Genomic DNA, 5887 nt, shown 5'->3' with positions numbered 1-5887 from the left:
TTCCAAAGCCTATAAATACACCCTAGAGGGGGAGGAAAAGAGAGACGAAGAATAGGGGGTAAGGAATTACTCTAAGGAAGTCGATTGATCCATCTCAGAAGCCGGATTCATCATCAAGACTGAAGATCTCTCCTCAATTTCCCTTCAGGAGTTTTGGGTTTTCTTTATGTTTTGTATTTTTTATTCTTCTGAGATGTTTTCTTATTTAGTTATGAACTAAAACCCCTAAATACCTAATGGGAATGAAACCTAAGACGAATCTTGTTATTATTTTCTGAATCGTATGATAAATATTTAACTTGTTCTTAATTATGTGTTCTTAATTCTTGCTTTAATATCCCAGGATACTGATTCAAGACAAGCTCTTATTTAGAGGAGGAATAGACCTTGTCTAAGAGTACATTTTTCATAATTAAGCGGAGTTGATTGCGCACATAGACATAGGGTGACAAGATTTTGCCGGATTAGGGTGAAACCTAATAAGGGGATCCATAGATCGAGTTAATGCAACCCTAGAGTGTTAATTAGAGAAAAGTCTTGGTTATTGAATCTAGGGATTAGACGTTATTAGTCTTGAATAGGGATAATAACATAACTTAGGGATCTCTACGGAACAAGTTGAATGAATAAATCGTCCGATTCGGAGCCAGAATAACAAGTAAAGTTTAGGTGGATTTTTCCTTAGGTATTGTCTTAAGTCAATCGATTTTTCGCAAAAGCAATTCGCCAATTCTTTTCTCTGTGCGTTCTTAGTTTAGATAATTAGTTAATTAAAACAAAACCTCTTTATTCTTAGGCTTGATAAAAAAAGACAGTCATTACTAGTACTTTTATTTCCTTTGGGTTTGACAATCCGGTCTTGCTAAAACTATACTACTGTTCGATAGGTACACTTGCCTACATCGCGATAATAGTTAGTTTAAGAACGAGTATTATAAATATTTAAAACCTATCACCAAATCACGCGATCAAGTTTTTGGCGCCGTAATGCTCAATTTTTATTACTTTAGCCATTTATTTTTCTTGCAATTTAATTTAATTTTTATTATTATTTATTAATTTATTTTTTTCTTCTCTTGGCAGGTTTTTATAGTTTATGACTAGAAGAAACCTGTCAGGGCCACTACTTTTTGACGAAGAAATTGATCGCTCAGTTCGTAGAAACCAAAGGGAAATAAGGCGAAGCTTAAGATACACGGAGAATGAGCAAGAAGACAATACTCAACCCCCAACCGAAAAGATGGCTAAAAACCAAGGCAATCAGCTACCTCCTGCAATTGTGGTTAATCAAAATCTTGCTCCACGCACTATGTATGATTATGCTAAAGCTTATTTAACAGGAACTGAATCTAGCATAGTTAGACCTACTGTAACTGCAAATACTTTTGAATTAAAACCTAACACTATTCAGATGACACATCAATTTGTTCAGTTTGATGGTTTGCAGGATGAAGATCCCAACGCTCACTTAGTAAACTTTCTGGAATTTTGCGATACATTTAAAATCAATGGCATTTCTGATGATGCCATTCATCTTCGGTTATTCCCTTTTTCATTAAGAAACAAAGCTAAACAGTGGTTTAACCCGTTACCATGAGGGTCAATTACTACTTGGGATCAAATGACTAAAAAATTTTTACTAAAATATTTTTCGCTGGCTAAAACGGCTAAATTACGTAATGATATCTCTTCTTTTGTGCAGATGGACTTAGAAACACTCTATGATGCATGGGAGAGATACAAGGACCTCTTGAGAAGGTGCCCTCACCACGGGTTACCGCTTTGGCTCCAAGTTCAAAAATTCCACAATGGTCTGAATCCTTCGACTCGACAAATGGTTGACGCAGCTGCTGGTGGAACCATCAATAATAAAACACCTGAATATGCCTATGAGTTTATTGAGGAGATGTCACTGAATAACTATTAGTGGCAAGTCATGAGGAAGAAGCCAATGAAAACAGCCGATGTTTATAACGTCGATTCAGTTACCATGCTGTCAAATTAGGCAGAACTCTTGACTAAAAAGATTGATGGTTTTCTTAGTTCTTCACAGGTTCACCCAGTAATGCAGTGCGGAGCAAGTAGCGGTGGAACAAGCCATTCGGAATAACAACCTTATGACCATAACATGGATAACGAGCAACTAAACTACATAGGTAATAATCCTCGACCTCAAAACAATCCATTTAGTAACACTTACAATGCAGGTTGGAGGAACCATCCCAATTTTTCATGGGGAGGCCAAGGAAATCAAAGACCACAACATCCTCCAGGATTTCAGCAATCACCCTACCAATAGGAAAAGAAGCCAAACCTTGAAGAGATGCTCTCAAAGTTTATATCAGTGTCAGAAACCCATTTTCAGAACACCAAGACAGCACTTAAAAAATCAACAACCGTCGATCCAAGGGCTCAAAACTCAAATAGGCCAGTTTCCAAACTAATCTCCGAACGACCACAAGGTAGTTTGCCAAGTAATACTAAACCAAACCCAAGGGAACAGCTCAACGCGATTAATCTTCAAGATGAAGAAGGATTTGTGGAGCCTGAACCAGAACCGCGACAAGAAACTGTGGTAAGCAAAGGTCAAGGTGAGGTAGATCAAAATACAAACAAATCAGTAAATGTTGAATATAAACCTCATGTACCATACCCCAACGCAACAAGGAAAGACCGCTCAGATGAACAATTTGGTAAATTCCTTAAACTCTTAAAAAAATTACATATTAACTTACCGTTTATTGAAGCTCTATCGCAAATTCCAAATGCAATGAAATTCTTAAAAGAGCTTTTAGCAAATAAGCGGAGGTTGGACAAGGCGTTGCATGTGGAGCTAAACGCAGTGTGCTCAGCTATCCTAAAAAATAAGCTACCGAACAAACTAAAAGATCCAGGGAGTTTTACGATTCCTTGCTTAATTGGTAGTTTAGATGTTAATAATGCATTAGCTGATTTAGGGGCTAGTATCAACATCATGCCTTTTAAAATGTTCAAGCAACTAGGTCTCAAGAAACCCAAATAAACTAGGATGAGCATTCAATTAGCAGATAAAACTTTAAGATTTCCTAGGGGTATTATTGAAGATGTGCTAGTTAAAATCGATAAATTTATATTTCCCGTTGACTTCATTGTTTTAGACATAGAGGAGGATAGCAATACTCCTTTAATCCTAGGAAGGCCATTTTAGCAACTGCTAAAACAATTATTGATGTTGGCACAGGTGAACTCACGCTTCGCGTAGGAGACGAAACACTCACCCATCAAGCTCGCAATTCTGACAACACATCGGAAATTGAAGGGATCTTCTGAACCATTCTATTAAAACTGACCACATGATGCAACCCACTTTGAAGGAGATAAGTCTAAAGGAAGTACATGAGCTACTCTCAAACAATAGTAAAGGTTCTATTCATGAAGAACGAAGGCTGCAAGTAGAGGAGCTACATGAATGGCGAACACATAAACCAAGAACACATGATAAACTAAAACTATGCTAAAACGAGCCTGATACCTCTCAAAATCAACTTAAGGTTGGTGATAAGGTCTTATTAGATGCCGCAAATCCCCACATTGTCACTACCACACCGAATGAGGAATCCCCTCTTACGGTACTCAGTATTTTTCCATTCGGTACGGTAGACGTGAATCATCCCAAGTTTGGCACTTTCAAGGTAAACAACACCCGATTAAAACCTTATTTTGATGAGATTGAAGCAGGAATGAGGAGTATAAACTTGTAACATCCTGATTTTCGGATTTATTCGCGGTTTTCAATATTTTGTAAAGATTTTAAAATTTTGTATTTAGATGTGAAATTAATATTTTGAGTAGGTAAATAGGCTTATAGAAGGCCCATGTGTTGGCCAAAACCCGGTTGAATTTTTGAATTTTTGGACTTAGGAGTTAGGGGTTCTGGCTAGGTGGCCCTTGTATAGAGTTATGGGTAAATTACATCACAAAAAGAGCCTTAGTAAAGTGGAAAGGGTGACGCCACTAGGCTCCTAAAAAGGTGGCGTGTGGAGCATTGGGGAAGGCATGGGATCGATTCCCTGTGTTGACAAATAGATGCATTTATTTTTAAGTGCAGGAGGGGTAGTGTTGGAGTCTAGGTGGAGTCTGCTAAAGGAGAGTTTGAATCTGTCCAAACGCTTGGATTAAGGAGTGATAAGGGGAGAGATTTAAGGGATTTGGAGAGAGGCTAAGAGTTGGCCGAATTAGGGGAATTAGAAAGGGGATTTCGGCAGAGGGGTATTAGGTTAGTATTTCGGCACTTAGGGTATTGAGTGGTGCCATTTTCTTCTGCTTAAACACCTTAGGGTTGTTCTTTTCTCTCTTTTTCCTCTCCAGCCAAAACCACCATTCTCTCTATTCTTCTTTCTTCATTTTTCTTCTTCAAAATCGTTCATCAAACCTGCTGTTCATCAACACTTGTGTCGAAACCACAAAAGTCGAAACCTCGAAAAATACATTAGTTGTGCCGATTTCTTCCAAGCCAAATCCTTCGATATTTTTGTGCCTAATAAACGACAATCATCTTTTTTAAACCCTAGATACCTGTCGGCAATTCTACATCAAGGTTATAGCCCTACATTGTCATCTCCTTCATCACCAAAAAGCCGAAAAACCATAGATTTGGGCGCTTATAGCCGAAACTTCAAAACTCCGGGAGTCAAGTTTTACTGTCGTTTGAAAGATAAATCTGCATCAGATTGCGTAGAGATCAAAAGGAGTAAGGGGTAAGTGTTCATCATCTCAGATATGGTCCTATTTTACAAAGTTAGGAAAAGCCGAAGTCCCTAAAATTTAGGGAGGCTGTCGATTTGGGCATGTGGCTCTAAGGGTTTTTAACTGACGTTTTCTGTCAATGATTAGTGTCTTCTTAAGTGTTGGATTGAAGGCGTGGGTTGTTAGAGCAATCGGATTCGGAGCCAGCTATCGATTTTGGCAAAAAGGTAAGGTTTCAAAGGCTTTTAGGGACATGGTTTGAGCATGGATGAGTAAGTTTTGGGGTTTAGTGATTATGGTTTGTAAATAAGAACTATGCTAATCAATTGTAGGACATCAGAAGAGATCTCAGTAGCAGTCGTCGAGAATCAGGTGTGTACTGAACACCCTTTCTTAGTTCAATTCGGCAAAAGCTGAAATGCCAAAATTCCGGCATTTCATGCGCTTGTGAGTATGCGAATGCTCTCAAGACGTAGAGTAATTGTTAGATCTAGCACCGCAAGGTGGTAAGTAAGTTTGTGTGACGTCTTAACGTACTTCGGAAAAAGAGGGCCTTGATGGGCCAAAACTAGGCCCAATGGGCTTACGGACCAATATGGGTAAGAGATGGGCAAATTAGCCTGTTAGTTAGATGGTGGAACCAAACTGCATAAAACTGTTGAAAATTATTGAAGTAGCTTGTGTAGTTGCTAAGTTACAAGAATTACCCCTAAAGAGTAAAATTACCGATATACCCCTAAGGTCTAAATTGGCTAAACTGCATGATTGATTAATACTGTATTTTACATGATATGCTTTTATTAATATCTATTGCATGGGATTGGGGTATTGATGGAGGAAGTATTGAAAGTGGTTCATCCACGTACTGGAGGCTTTGCCTCAACTTACTGATATTTGAGCAGCGTTGCTGCAACTATGGAGTGTAGGGCTGGGTGGGTTGAGATATTCCCCACATGGAGTGTAGGGCTGGTACGGGGGCAGTGTAGCGGTTGGTGGGTTGAGTAGTCTCCCCAGATGGGTTTGCATGCATTACTACTATTGCTACCTATGTTACTGAACTGGGCCTATGGGCCACACTGTTATGTAAAAATGGGCTAAGGCCTTGCTACTGTATTCTGAAAAGGGCTTCGGTCCACTGTGTACTATTATCTGAATAGGGCTT

At 38.8% G+C, this 5887-nt stretch overlaps 1 non-coding gene across 1 annotated transcript; it reads right to left on the bottom strand.

Moving 5' to 3' along the window:
• Positions 1 to 1670: 1670 nt before the first annotated feature.
• LOC121213246 (small nucleolar RNA R71) lies at positions 1671 to 1776 on the bottom strand. The gene has a single exon (XR_005908627.1). It is a non-coding gene; the product is annotated as a small nucleolar RNA R71 (small nucleolar RNA).
• Between the last annotated feature and the right edge of the window lie 4111 nt (positions 1777 to 5887).

The sequence above is a fragment of the Gossypium hirsutum genome, chromosome A13 (assembly GCF_007990345.1).
Source record: "Gossypium hirsutum isolate 1008001.06 chromosome A13, Gossypium_hirsutum_v2.1, whole genome shotgun sequence".
NCBI classification, from domain to species: Eukaryota; Viridiplantae; Streptophyta; class Magnoliopsida; order Malvales; family Malvaceae; genus Gossypium; species Gossypium hirsutum.
Note: the sequence above shows the minus strand (reverse complement) of the source record. Positions and strands in the feature narration are given on the sequence as shown.